This window comes from Cavia porcellus, unplaced genomic scaffold (assembly GCF_034190915.1).
Source record: "Cavia porcellus strain 051 isolate PalLab524CR breed Dunkin Hartley unplaced genomic scaffold, mCavPor4.1 scaffold_29, whole genome shotgun sequence".
Lineage (NCBI taxonomy): Eukaryota > Metazoa > Chordata > Mammalia > Rodentia > Caviidae > Cavia > Cavia porcellus.
This window is the reverse complement of record NW_026947512.1, coordinates 21,458,791-21,473,786: the sequence shown is the minus strand read 5'-3', so window position 1 is coordinate 21,473,786 and position 14,996 is coordinate 21,458,791. Positions and strand designations below refer to the sequence as shown.

At 50.5% G+C, this 14,996-nt stretch overlaps 1 pseudogene; it reads right to left on the bottom strand.

The window, feature by feature from the left end:
* Positions 1 to 1,446: 1,446 nt before the first annotated feature.
* On the bottom strand, positions 1,447 to 9,735 carry LOC100722558 (tubulin alpha-8 chain-like; annotated as a pseudogene).
* Positions 9,736 to 14,996: the final 5,261 nt, after the last annotated feature.

Genomic DNA, 14,996 nt, shown 5'->3' with positions numbered 1-14,996 from the left:
AGGCAGGAGGATTACCATGAATTCAAGAACAGCCTGGACTACAAAATGAGATCCTATTTCAAAAAAGAAAAAAAAAAAAAAAAAAAAAAAAGAATTTGCCTTCTCTATCCTTACTCTGTTAAAACTCAAATAGGAAAGAAACTCTCCCTGAGACATAGTCCTATGCATTACTTTGAAGTGTGTGGGAGAGAATAAGACAAAGTACTAATTTAATAAAGGTTGTCCCTGCTTATTTCTTTTTGTTTTCTCTTTGTGTGCATTTTTGAGACAAGTTTTCACTATGTTGTTTAGGCTGGCCTTGAACTCACAGCCATTCTCCTGTCTCAGCCTCCTGAGTGCTGGGATTACAGATGTGAGCCACTGCATCTGGCCTGTTCCTACTTATTTCAAAAGTACTAAAAGGGAATGAAAGAGGAGAATGTGACCTCTGTTCTGTTCCACGTGCAGGCCATGAGAGCAGATAGGGCAGCCACCAGCTGACCCACATCCTTGCTGCCCCTGCTTGCAACTGATGTCATCTGTATCTTATCTATCACAAGAGTGCAGGATCAGATTTCCAGCCCCCAGTGGACATCTTCCTGCTTCTTGGGCCACCCGGAGGCGGGGAGGGCTGGTCTCTCTCATGGTTTAGGGAACTGCTGAAGAACTTCTAGCAGGTATAAATTCATGTGCTCAGGGAGCAAAAGAGCAGGGGAAGGAAGGAAGGAAAGAAACACCAGCTACTCGGGTCCTGGGTGAAGATACTGGCTGAGCACTGGAACAGACCCGTCATTTAACAGGCACCCCCAGGGCCTCTGTCTAGGCTCCTTCCCTTCCTTCTACACCTCATTCCCCACCTAGTCCCAGCCCTTCAAGTACCAGGAGTGGACCCAGGCGTGGATGCACCAGGAGCGGTTTTTACAGAGAGAGATAGAGACTCAACAAGTACACCAGGAGAGCTGTGTTACTAAAAAGGGGTGGGGTGGGGCACGAATCAGGAAAATGTCACATCACTGCCACAGTTGGGACTATTGGAGAAGCAACACAAAAGAAAAGAATCTTGTCTCTGGGGAACTACGAGGACTGAGGGAAAAGGAAATAACAGCCAGGGAGGAGACTGTCAGGCCTCTACTCAGAACTGCAGTCAGAGGGGAAGACAGAGAGAATGGAGAAGTCAGACACAGTGGGACATGTAATCCCAGCACTGTGGGAGGCTGGGGCAGGACAATTACAAGTTCAGTGTTAACCCAGGCAACTTATCAATATGTAATCTTGCTGGGCATAGTGGCACATGCCTGTAATCCCAGCACTGAAGAGGCTGAGGCAGGAGGATTACTGTGAATCAGAAGCCAGCCCAGGGTACAAAGTCAGTTCAAGGCCAGCTTGAACTGCATAGTGAAACCCAGTCTCAAAAAGCAAAAGACACAACAAAAAAACCCACCATACTCTCAAAAAAAGGCTCAGATGTTGCTCAGTGCAAAGATCCTGGATTTAATCTTCAGTACCACAAAAAGTAAAAAAGGAAATGAAGAGAGGCATTGTCTGGGCAGGATAATCACATGGGACCATGAACCCAATCCAATGCATGCACCTCTATGCTAGGGGTGAAATCTGTGGGTCTGGGCTCTGGGTCTCCATCCTATCAGACAACCCTTTGGGGAATCAATCAGGCAAGGCTCACAGATGGAGGGACTCAGTCTCTAGAATGATGCTAGTAACTAGACTGGAACTCAAAGCAAGGGCACAGAGGACATTTTGAGAGAGGCTGGTTGGAGGTGAGGGTGCAGAGCCAGTCCTGAGTCACATACTGAGTGTCCATACCCAGTGGGTACTTTCAGGCCAGGATACGGAAGTGGGGACCCTTCTGGCTGGGTCACCCTCACAGGAGCAGCACTGGCCATTGGAGAGTCCCGATCTTTTCAGAGAGCACCACTCGGCCGCCTCTTCCAAGCTTAGGCCACTTGTCCAGTGCATTACTAAAGAGAAATTCCTTAAGCCTGGACTGTGCTGGAAAGGGGCCTTCTGCCCAATCTTCACCACTGCCAGAACCATTTATAGTACACTGAGGTCTGAAGACCACAAGTGACCCACAGGGCTTGTCCGAGAACAAGGTCCCTAACATCCTCATTAGGACTGCTTGGGGAGAACAAAGCTACAGATTTCCTTCCCTGGAAGGCACACAGACACTTTGTTATTCATCTAAGTGGTAAGTGGGTGGATAGCGCTACCACACAGCCCCAGGCTAAGGACCCTATTTTCTGGAATCTTGTCTCCTAGACCCTAAGTCATGGGGAGGGGCCCTAAATTCTAAGATGCCGCCTACAAGTTGTCTGCGGCGTCGACCTCTACTGCCCTCTGATGGTGAAGAGGAGGGAGACCAGGTTAATGAGGCTTGGCTCCTTGCAGGCATTGGATTGGAGCAGTTTCTGTCCCTGAACGCTAGGGGCAGAGGTCCTTCGCAGACTCTCTAGGTTTACCCTTCCTGGGGACAGGTATCGCACAGGAAGGCACAGCAGCACAGCCCCGGAGAGAAGCTGCATCCAGCTCTCACGTGGACTCAGCGCCACTCCTCAGAGGCTGCCAGCTGGGGTCCCTGGAGGCAGAGGCCAGTCTGCCCCTGCTCAGCAAAGGGTGCTGGGAGGGCCCAGTGGCCGGACAGAACAGCACAGTATTTGTGACACAGGTGTATTTGCAGGGGGTCATGGACACAAGGAAGCAGAGGTACAACTGGGGAGTGAGAGGTCAGGCGCTGCAGAGGATGAGACCACCTAATAGTCCTCATTCCCATCTTCCTCTTCCACAAAGTCCATGGCCACATCTTCAGAATCTCTTTGCAGAGCAGCCATGTCTTCTCGGGCCTCAGAGAATTCTCCCTCCTCCATGCCCTCGCCCACGTACCAGGGCACAAACACCCGCTGGACAAACATCAGGCCAAACTTGTGGTTGAGGTGGGACCAGGCCTCAACAATGGCGGTGGTGTTGCTTAGCATGCAGACTGCCCCCTGCACCTGGGCTAGGTCCCCCCCCCAGGCACCACGGTGGGGGGCTGGTAATTGATGCCGACCTAAAAAGAGACAGAAAGTGGTCTAAGCTGCAAGCTCAGTGTGTCCTGGGAGAGGTCTGCCCCAACAATGTGGCTGGGGAAGGGGCAGTTCCCGGCATTTGGCATTTGCCCACCTGTAAGACACAGGTAGAGAGAGGAGACTGCTACTGCCAGGAACAGACAAATCCAGAACATGCGCCATTCTATGAGAGGACGCTGGTGCCTCGAGGTCACTGCCCAGAAACAGGGTGCAAGCTGGGGAGAATGGGCCCCTACAATCCCAACCCCCAGAGAGGATGTAGCCAGAGGGTGGGAAGTCTGAGCCCAGCCTGGGCAACACAGCAAGACTCTGTCTCAAAGGAAAAAAGGGCTCAAAATAAAAAATAAAATTGGAAAAGGGAATAAACTTAGATGTGAAATCTGGGGAGTGGGTAATGGCTGTTAGCTGTACTAGCCTCTTTCCTGAAGGTTAGAAAATGAAGTTGAATATAAAACTCTGAAAATCTCCAGCTGAATCTAAAGTTAACCTTCTTAAACACTGGTCTATCCTGAACACAGTATATTGAATACATTTCCTATTCAGGACTCTCCCACCCCCTCATGTAATCATGGTCAACTCGCCATGAATGCCTCTGGGGACAGCAAGCCTACCGCTTCCTACCAGCAGCCTGTTCTTCCTTTGAGCAGCTCGAGCTCTTCCTAAAGGGAAGCAGGGTGATCTCCCCTCCAGTATCCCACTCCATGCTGCACTGCAAACAGCTCTTCCACACTAGCAAGGGGCCAGCATCTTTATGAGCCGGGTCCCTGCCTCCCGCTCACTGTGGTCATGCCCGCAGCAGTGTCACAGGGCTGGAAAGCTGCACTTGTCTTCTAAGGCCCTGGCAGCCACATCGATTCCTCCCAGTCCTAACCCCCAGAGCAAAGCACCGATGGCTGAAATGGGGCCTCATTCCCAGCATCCTGGGAGCGGGAACTGATAGCAGTGCAGACATAAACAAGTTCTGCATGACTGCAAAACCTACTGCCTTCACAGGTGCAGACACAGAAGTCTCCTGAGCTGTCTCCCCAGTTTGACAGAAGGCCTCTCTGGGCTTCTACAAGTGTTCCCGTTGGAGCAGGAGCCAGACCTCATGGCCGTGTCACTGGCACTTGCGGGTGAGACCATTCCCCGCTACTTGACGGGCGCACCCAGGGAAAGCGTACCCGCCAGGCTAAGTGGCAGGAAACTGATCCTTGTCCTTTTACAAAGGTGATCTTTCAGGGAGAACCCAACTGTGACCTCTGGTCCAAAGGCCTGGCTCCAAGACCACATGGGATGGAGCAAGTTAAAGGCAGCTTCTGAACCTGTACTTTGCCCTGTTCGTCCCTTCCTCTGCAGCTCTGAAGGAATCTCCCTCCTGAAGGGTGCACAGGTCACAGGCTAAGCCTGCCCTTCATCCCCAACTTGCCTTGAAACCTGTGGGACACTAGTCCACAAACTGGATGGTACACTTGCTCTTGATGGTGGCAATGGCAGCAGTCACAGCCTTGGCAACCACATCTCCACGATAGAGCATGCAGCAGGCCATGTACTTGCCATGGCGAGGGTCACACTTGACCATCTGATTGCAGGGCTCAAAGCAGGCATTGGTGATGTCTGATACCAAGAGCTGCTCATGGTAGGCCTTCTCAGCCGAGATAATGGGTGAGTAGGTCACCAGGGGAAGTGGATGCGGGGATAGGGCACCAGGTTGGTCTGGAAGTCTGCGAGGTCCACATTGAGGGCGCCATTAAAACGCAGGGAGGCAGTGATGGAGGACACCACTTGGCTGACAAGCCGGTTGAGGTTGCTGTAGGTAGGGTGCTCGATGTCCAGGTGGCGATTGCAGATAACAAAGGTGGCCTCATTGTCCATCATGAAGACACAGTCGGAGTGTTCCAGACTGGAGTGAGTAGTCAGGATGGAGTTATAGGGTTCTACGACCGCTGTGGACACTCGGGGCGATGGGTAGATGACAAACTCCAACTTGGACTTCTTGCCATAGTCTACAGAAAGCTGCTCCATCAGCAGGGAGGTAAAGCCTGAGCCAGTGCCACCTCCAAAGCTATGGAAGATCAGGAAGCCCTGAAGACCACTGCACTGGTCTGTCTAGAGGAGGAAATAACACTGTTAAGGATGCAGAGGACATGTACTGTTCCCAATCCTCTGTGTAAGGAACTCTTTCCTGTCCTGCAAGGAGGGTCTGATACTCAATGACAACTGCATGCACTTCTGTATATCGATGACTGAAGTTTGCACCTAAGTATGTGTGTTTTATACATACAAATGCATGCTTTGACAAGCACTGTGTCTACATACTCAGTCAACTTAGACAAATTTCCATCAACCACAGAAGTACCCTCCTGTTCTCTGCTTCTCCTCTATAGACCTAAGAGCAGAGCACCTAGAGGGGGATCGGTGCTCCTGGGAGACTGGTGACCTAGGAAGAGAGCGCTGCGTACAGCGGCAGGGGTGAGGCTGGGAGAGAGGAGGTTGAGGAAGGCACAGAACTTGTAGTCAGAGAGCTGGGCTTGCTCAGTTACATTGCTTGGCACCCACCTGAATCCAGGAACCTGCAGGTTTGCCAGCTGTCCTAGATCATCATGATGTAGCTGTTCCTTGCACTAGAAAAGCACCAATCTATACCAAACACACAGAAAATGACTGTCTAAAAAAGGGCTAACCCTAGGACATGTTTTGTTTTGCTTGAGGAAGGAAACATGGAATCCCATGCCTCAGGTTCTTCCTGGAATGTACACAGGCCTCAGTCTCTACTGAGTGGCAGAGAGAACGTACAGAGCAGTGGTGAGGAACCTTTTAGAGCTTTCAGTGGTAGAAAGACCCTGCTGTAGCACACACCCATAGGCTTCCCAACACTCGTGCAGAAGATCCCTGTAAAGCAACAGGCCTGAGTACTGGTTCCCTGCTGGCCAGACTCTCAGTGCCTTGGGCAGGAAAGACTACACAGGACCCTAAGAACAACAAACTAAGCAGTTTAAGGAATGGAGCAAAGCCCAAAGAAGTCTTGGATCAAGCAGATAGGGCAAGTAGGGGAAGTAGCAGAACAAAAGTCAAATTTGTGAGTCCACAAATTCAGGGGAGATTAGGTCCTTTAGGTCCTCCAAGTCTAGGTCCCTCCTAGACAAGACACAGAGCTCCCCCTAGGGGAAGCTGAGTAGACAGACAGGACAGAGGAGGGGTCAGGTTCCAGCCACCGGCTGGGTTTCCCAATCTTCCTGCAAAAGTCAGCCTCCCAGGCCAGGGAGGGAAGGAGGCTGCAGTGCCCTCCTGCAGGTGTCAGTGGCACCTGGACCCACTCACCACTTTTCGGATTTGCTCCATCACCACATCGATGATCTCCTTCCCCACAGTGTAATGGCCACAGGCATAGTTGTTGGCAGCGTCCTCCTTGCCAGATATCAGCTGGTCTCTGGCTCCTCTGTCCAAGCCTCCCTCCACCTCCAGGGGTCTCATTCCCTTTACTCAGGACTTAAGTGGTGGCTGTGCCCCTGTCTTACAGGGCAGGGACTAGAGGAAGTCAAAGTCAAACAGCTGGTCAGGGTGGAAGAGCTTCCTATAAGCACCAGTTCTTACCCCATCTTGAGGGGAAGAGACAGGGGCAGGGATAAGCGAGGCTGGTCTCATCCCCCAAGCGACACAATGCCCTAGAACCTAAGCTCTCCTAAGTGTGACTGCATGACAGAGTAATGGACATCGGGAACTCCAGAGGCCACTTCTAAAGCCTGGAGTCACCTGGGCCCAATGGGGACGTCAGGGGCACCTATAACAGGCCCTTCTGATGATCATAGCCACTTTGTTTTGCTAGGGAGGAGTCAGGGTGTAGAGGAGTCTCACTTCTGTTTAGGGTAAGAACACAGAGTAAAGGAAAAAGCCCCATCCAGTTTAACCTCCTCAGCTGTCTCTTTGGAAAGGTGGGGAGGTTTTCACAGTGGGCTCTGAGGAGCTCCAGACACAGAAGGAACAAGCAGCAATGCCCCTGGGAGCCACAGGTTCGCACAGGCCCAATCCTCTGTTGCAGGGACCTAACAGGAATGTTCCCAGCTCCCAGTGCCCGAGGCAAAGCTAAACTCAAGAGCCCGAAGGGTGGGAAAAGGAAGTCTCCTCTCCATTCCACTCCAGTCTGGCCTTGACTCAAACATTTGCTATTATCCTGGCAGAATTGTGTCACCAATTGTCCTCCCAGCATAGGAAGTCCCCAGGATCCCTCCTGAAGGCAGCATCTAGACAAAAGCAGCACACCTCAGATTCTGGCACTGTGCCTGGCAAGGGACTGCCTACATACCCAGTGCTCTCCCCCTAAGCAGAGCTTCCTGTCGACATTGGGGTTGGCGAGAAATACGGGCTGATCACTCACCTATAACCACAGGCTCCAGGTCCACAAAGACAACCCGGGGCACGTGCTTTTCAGAGTCTATCTCAGTGAAAAAGGTGTTGAAGGACTCATCTTTGTTCCCCAGGGTCTTGTTGCTGAGTATGGTGCCATCAGGCTGGATGTGGTGCTCCAGGCAGTAGAGCTCCCAACAAGCATTGCCCATCTGTACCCCAGCCTGTCCCACGTGAATGGAGACGCACTTATGCTGGTGGGGGCAGAGGGAGACACTGTGAGAAGCCTTGGGGCTTGAAAAGGTGTTCCTGGGAGCAGCCCTTATCCTTCTTCCCGAAGCCTGAAGCTGAGAGGTACCTCACTGAAACCCAGAAGACTGGCTCCTCTGTCCAAGCCTCCCTCCACCTGCAGCCAAACCACCTCCAGGGTCTCATTCCCTTTACTCAGGACTTAAGTGGTGGCTGTGCCCATGTCTTACAGGACAAGGACTAGAGGAAGTCAAAGCCAAACAGCCAAATCCCACTGTGTGGCAGCCTTTCTGCTGGCTGTGGAGGCTCTGGGTCCTGTACTGTGAGACAGGGTCCCCTGGAGCTTCTAGGTTCAGGCCCTGGGGCTGAGATCTGCAGCTTGCCCTTGGCAGTGACTGTCTCCTTTACACTGTGACAGGAAGGGCCCTTGTTGAGGTCTGCACACTACCTGAGGAAATTATGGCCAGCTTTGAAGCCCAGCCACACGTTCCCCTTATTAAGGAGACATTTGCCCATTCTGGACACCTGACACTGTCCACTTCAATCAACTGCCTAATGCAAGCAAGTAAGTAAACTCAGGGTCGTAGTGGAGGCCAGAAGACCCACCCCTTCAGGTCCTCACTGAGGTCTGACCCCATGGGGGACTGACTTTCCCATCTCCTCGTCCTTTATCCCCAACCTGCAGTCCAGAGGACATCTGAAAGGACCGAGCAGCTCCTGTTTGCAGGAAGAGTTGTGTGCCAGGCAGCAACCACCACCGTCTGGCATCTTAGGAACTGTCCTCCAAGACCACCTCAGAGCCACCCAGAGGGTTCTGCGCATACGTGGGGCTCAAGAGATTTCCATGAGGATGGGGACCTGCGTGAACCCCAAGCCCTCCGACCCAAAACAACAGGAAGGTAGTGCAAAGAACAGCATTTATTTCCCAGACACGGAGAGTTTAGAGAAAGCCCTGGTCAGGTATGGAGTCAAAGGGGCTGACCTCTGGTCTGGGCGCGCTGCCCAAGCTAGGGCACTGCCAGGAACTCCTTCTGCCCTGGGAGAAACCCGTGCAGGTCCTTGGCCATCCCAGGTCCATCTGCTGTCTTGGCGAGGCAGGGACTGTAATTGTCCGTGGGCACCTCTGCGGGGTAGGGGCCCTCGGTCCCCTCCAGATTCCAGGGCGCGCCCCGCCGCAGACAGCAGACCCTGCGTCCTGGACTGGAGCGAAGCGCACCGAGCCGCGCACCACTTTTTGCCCCGCACCTCCTCTCGCCGCTCGGCCCAGACCACAGCTCCGTCTCACGCTCAGGACTCCGTTAGCTCACATCCGCCTCGCGTAGAGAAGGAGGCAGGGAAGCAGCCCCGGCCGTCCCGCACGGCCCACCCTCGCCATGAACCCCAAACACTCCCGGGTCCCCTGCGCAGCCAGCCGCACCCTGGCCTGCCCCGGCGACCCTCCTACCCGCGTAGCCCGCCCTCTCACAGAGCCAGGCTTCCTCCTCCCAGCGGCATCCTCCCCCCGGACCCTTCGAGTGCCCCAGCCCCCGCTCACCATGGCTGCGCGCTCAGGCGAGGCTCCTTGGGAGCGGCCCAAAGCAGCAGCGCCAGGAGTCCCCGGCCACAGCGCGACTCCTGGATCGGCGGGCTCGCCGGGGTTTGTTCATCCCGGCCCGCCCTGGGCCCGCCCCCAGAGGGGCTCACGCTGATTGGTCCGCAGCCGCCACGCGTCAGCCCGGCCCCTCCCCATCCCGCCCACCCGGGCCCGGGGCCGGCCCTCTGCACCCGGGCGAGCTGCCCGGGCTCGGTCCTTGCGGAGCCGGCGGGCGGGCGGGGAATTCAGCCCAGGGGAGGCCGAGGCTGGAGCATGCCGGCTCCCGGTCAGCTCGAGTCTCTCCTCTGCTGGAGTGGGTGTCGGCTCCGCGGGGGACAAAGCTCGTCCTGTTTTTGCATTGGGGCTTCGCACAGCGCTGTGGGCCTGGTTGGAAACGCGCGTGACCCTTGCAGGGAGGCGCGGACTTGAGCTCAGCGAGCACGAGCGGAGGAAAGACGCGGTGGGAAACCAGGCGCTGCGCTTCCCGAGGGGAGGAAACGCAGCTGGTGAGCCGAGGGGTGCGCGGCGGGGCCAAGGGCGCGGCCTGGTGGAGACGAGCTTCCCTCCTCTCACTGGGCGGCAGCTCGCTTCAGGGCACTCGGATTCCTGCAAAAGGAAATCCTGGCCGCCAGCGCGGATTAGGGGGGCTTGGAGGAGGAAGCGGAAAAACGGGATGGGGCCTGGAGTGTTAGGCTGAGGAGCTCCACCGTGGCCGGGCGGCCAGGGGGCTCCACCGAGGGTTTCTCCGCTGAGGAGCGAAGTGATCAGAGCAGCGTCTGAGAGTGTAATCGGTGTCATTCGTGCTGCTTTTCCAGTGGCCCGTCATATTGTTCCACGTTTAAGGGCAGACACACCTGTTTACCCTCTAAGCTGTTGTTTTTCTTCTACATATTTAAGCGCGGAAGTCAGTATGAAGAGTACTCAAAAAACTAGGACTAAAGGTTCTATTCGACCCAGCTACAAGATGAGTTCAAGGCCAGCCTGAACTGCATACTGAGACGCTGTCTCAAAAGGACAAAAAAAAAAAAAAAAAAAAAAAAAAAAAAGAGAGAGAGGTTGAAGGAAGAGGGGAGAGGAGGGAAATTGTAATAGTACAAATTTCCTATAATGAATGTGATCATTTTGTATGCCTAAAATGCATCAATAAATTTAATTTTAAAAATACCTAAGCATAAGGAGTTAGCTCCTTGGTTAGTTTGGGAGGGTTAACTGGTGTTGGTCTTATCATCTGATTGGCCCCTCACCTAACAATGACTGCCTATGATGTTTCTGTAGCCCATTCCAGAGAAACGCAAAGCATCTGTCACTGCTTTCTAGCTTTCATTTTTCAGTGAGAATGTGATGTAGCCAGATTATTGGAGTCAGGCTTGGAGACTCGAACTGCTGGAGGCAAATCTGCAGCTGTATTGATTTTGTGTCGAAAAAGCCCAGGAACACTCAAGTCACTTGGACATCAGACCAGCTGTTCCACAAGACACTAGCCATATCATTTAAAACTATCCTAAAATAGCTTAAAACTCAGTGTTTACTTAGATGCCCCTGGGAGGTTTAAATCCAGGATACAAAGGTTAATTTAAAGTTTTACAGAGTTCGTTGATCTCAACTCTTGGAATTTAGTTTTAAGAGGCTGCCAGTTTTAAAGTAGGCACTTCTGCCTGGAGATAAGGTGAGAATGTGTAGCTGAACTCTAAAATGAAAACCCTATATATAACCCTATAACCCTATATATGCAGCTAAAAGAGATACTTATTGTTTCTCACTGCCCCTAGCAAAACAGCAAATGTCGGGTGTGACAGTTAATTGATTGTGTCAATTTGAGTAAGAAACACCCAACTAGATTGGATCAACATAGTTCTGGGTGTGGCTGAAAGGATTTACTGAAATCAGCAGGCCCACCCTCAGCCCGAGTGGCAACAGCTAACAGACCTCTGCCTAAATGGAATGAAAGGGAAACAAACAGGGAAGGCTGCCTTCTGCTTTAGAGGTGGTCCAGGCTTCACCTTCATGTTGGACATCATTTCCTGGCTTCTGGCACGTACTGCAGCTTCCAGGGCAGACCTTTCAGCCTCCTGACACAGACTCGAAGGGGACACTACAGTGGGCTCCAGGGCTTTGACCGGATCCTTTGGGTCTCCAGTGCCCAGGCATGGTCATTTCCACACCTGACTCAGTGGGTAGCCACAGCAAGCCAATCTTGTAAATTCTTCTGTATGTCTTGCATTAAATTGTTTCTCTAGTAAGCACTGGCTGATACATTGCATCTCACTTAAGTTGGGGACATCAGTGATTAAAATGGTGTTTTCTAGTCCTAAACTGAAAGCATCAGAAAAGCACCTTTTCCTCACTTGTAGTAGGGATTCATTTCATCGGCTGGTGGAGTCATTGAGAAATGTTCTTCCATTCCTGCTGAATGGAGTAGGTTCTAATGCAGGGATTATAAGTACAGTGCATTAGAAAAATAGCCAAAGTGGTGCATGCCAGTAATCACAGCACCCTGTGAGGCTAGGGTAGGAGGATTTCAAGTTCAAGTTACATCCTTGGTAACTTAGTGAGACCTTGTCTCAAAAAATAAAATGATGGGCTGGAGATTTAGCTCAATGGCATAAGTACCTGCCTAGCAAATGTGAGGTCATGAGTTCCATCCCTGGTACAAAAAAAAAAAAAAAAAAAAAAAACGAAAGAAAGAAAGAGAACAGGAAAAGGTTGGGGGTCTAGGTCAGTGCAAAGGCCCTGGGTTCTATCCCCATATCACACACTGGAAACAGCAGCAGCCTCAGTATTACTTGTGGAAATTGCACAAACCCCTCACTCAGCAACATTACAGTGCTGCTTTACCCAATACCAATTAAAACTAACCCTCTCATAAAGCATTTGGGATCATTCTCTATTATCTAGACTGCCTCCAAGCTCAATTTTCATTCACTTTCCTGCCTTTTTTCTTTCACCCCACTAATCTCAACTCCTGTGCTGCTGTGCACACACCACTTCCACACACCTATTCAGGAGTTTAAAATGCTCCAGACTTCAGGGCGAGTGTCCTATGATCAGTTTGGTTTTTCAGCAATCTGAAAGGTGCTGATACGCCCATATCCCTAAGCTGTATTTACTCTGTCCACATCTTCCTCCACCACATAGCAGTGCAGTGACCCTGTGAATGGAAATGACACCCACACTCAGTTTGGGAAGGCAAGAACTAAAGATGGGAGCCTCCGCAAAGGTGGTGAGAGCCAAGCTAAGTATTAAGACACTAGAGCCATGCTTTAATATTTATTCTTGAGCTTGTGCCGAGACTGGACAGGCATTATCTGGCTTTCAAGAGACTGGATTACCTACCTGCACATACCTTAGCATAGCTGCCTAAATGGGTGCCTACATGAGTACCCTTTTCCTATTGTTTTACTGACATAGCCAGTGCTTAGTGAAAAGGCATAGAAAAAAGCCTGATACTTATGTCTCTGAGAAGCAGAGTTTTGCAGGCTATGTAAGCTAGGATATCCTAACTTTTTTTTTTTTTTTGGTGGTACCAGGGATCGAACTCATGACCTTGCGCTTGCCAAGCAGGTGCTTATGCCTGCTGAGCTAAATCCCTGGTCCCTGATGTCCTAATTTTGCCCCCTGCTTCCTTCAAAGCTTGCAACACAAAATGCTATCTCTTTCCACTCCAGGAGTGGGACAGTGAGCCCCTCAGACTATATAAGCTTTCATCTTCCCCTCTTGGAGGAGACTGCCAAACTGGGAGCTCGGTTCTATATTCTGTCTCCCTCATGCTCCAGCAGAAACTCCAATGAAGCCTCGTGGATGGTACACGTTTGCATCTTTGTGATTTCTATCCCGAACTGAGCAAAAGAACCCTGGCTAGATTGGTAACATTAGCTTAATACTTACTTTCCATGTGGCTGAGGTAGCTGCTCCTCAGACCCCCAGGATCTCCCAATCCCTATTTCATATCCCTTATCACATCTATTCAGGGCAGGACAAAGGGGGGGGGACTGATGTGCAACCCCGTGGGAGCTGTCACTCTTCTTCTTGGGACAGCCAGGGATTCCCAGGCTATATTCTAAACCAGTTGCCTAGGTCACAGTTCACCCTGGGCCCCAATCTGAAATAAGCTTCCCAGAGTCATTAGGCTAGGTCCCTGGACTGACCACCTTCTAGCAAAACACTTGTTCCAGACAGCTGCACCAGTCACTGGTGATAGTACAGAATTGTTTTGGTATACACAGAGGGTTACTTTTATATTTTCTTCAATAGTTACTTATAAAACAACTACAATATGATAAATAATGGGCTAGGCACCAAAAGGTATTTTTCTCCATTGTGGTGAGCTAGTGGAGCCATGGGTTTAATTTTTAAAAATGTACAGGCTTAGGAGATCACAAAAATAAAATTTCATCCTGAGTTTAAAGAGAAAAAACTGATATGTAGAACAGTGTGCTTTGTAAAGGATCACTGTTTTTTTGTTTTTGTTTTTGTTTTTTGGTACCAGGGATTGAATTCATGACCTCACACTTGCTAGGTAGGCGCTTAAACTGTTGAGCTAAATCCTCAAGCTCCCCCCCTCCCCCGTTTTTGTGGCAAAAGAAATGACTCAGGGCCTTTGCACTAACTGCATCCCCAGCCGTCCTTCATTTCCTATTTTGAGACACAGTCTCCCTAAGTTGCCCAGGCTATACTCAAACTTACAATTCTCCTGCTGCAATCTCCCAGAATATTAAGATACTAAGTGTGCACCCCCATGGTGAGCTGGTTATATTCTTTTAAAAACCTTTTACTAGATGGCATATATAGCTCAGTGGTAGATTATTGGCTAGCACTTGTCAAACCCTGGTTTTGATCCCTGGCACTGCAAAAATAAAAGTTTTTATTGTGAAAATATAATATTTATTCAGAGAAGCACACAAAGGCTGTATAGCTGAATAATTTATTACATAACCAGTTTCAAGATACAAAAAAAGACATTACCAGCCAGGGATATAGCTCCAGTGGCATAGTGCCTGCCTGGCAAGTGCGAGGTCCTGAGTTCAATTCCCAGGACAAAAAAACAAAACAAAGACATTATCAGCATTTGTAGGAGCCCCTTCATGGTCCCTCCAAATGATCACCTCCACCTGTCCATAGGCATGTGTCTGTTGTGAGCTATTTGTCTTGGTGACAAGCAACATTGTCTATCCAATAAATTCTCCCACGTTGTTCCCTTGACTGTCTTGGATGTTCTTGTTCCTCTGCACTTGTATATAATTCTTAGAATCAGTTTGAAGAATTCTACAGCCTGGACCCAGCACCTTCACACTGAGCTATACTGCAGATGTTTTAAAATTTTGAGACAGAGTCTCACTAAATTGCCAGCCTGGACTCAAATTTGAGATCTACCCACCTCAGCTTCTCAAGTAGTTGGGATTATAGGGAAGTGGTATCACGGCCAGTAATTGTTGGTTTTTTCAGTATGACTTTTTAAAAATGTATATATTCATTTTGGGAAAGTTGACATCTTAATATTAGGAGTTGACAGACTTTTATGAAAGAACTTGGTATTTTGTGCTTTGTGGATGGAAAGCCAAAACCGAAAACATTATGGAGATACTTCTACAACTGTTTAAAATGTAACAATTGGGACTGGGGATATAGTGTGGTACAAGGGCACTTGCCTAGTATGCAGGAGACCTTGGGTTAAAAAAAAAAAAAGCAGGACTGGGGATTTAGCTCAGAGGCATAAGTGCCTGCCTGGCAAGTGTGAGGTCCTGAGTTTGATCCCTGGTACCAAAAAACAAAACAAAACAAAAGCACAGAGC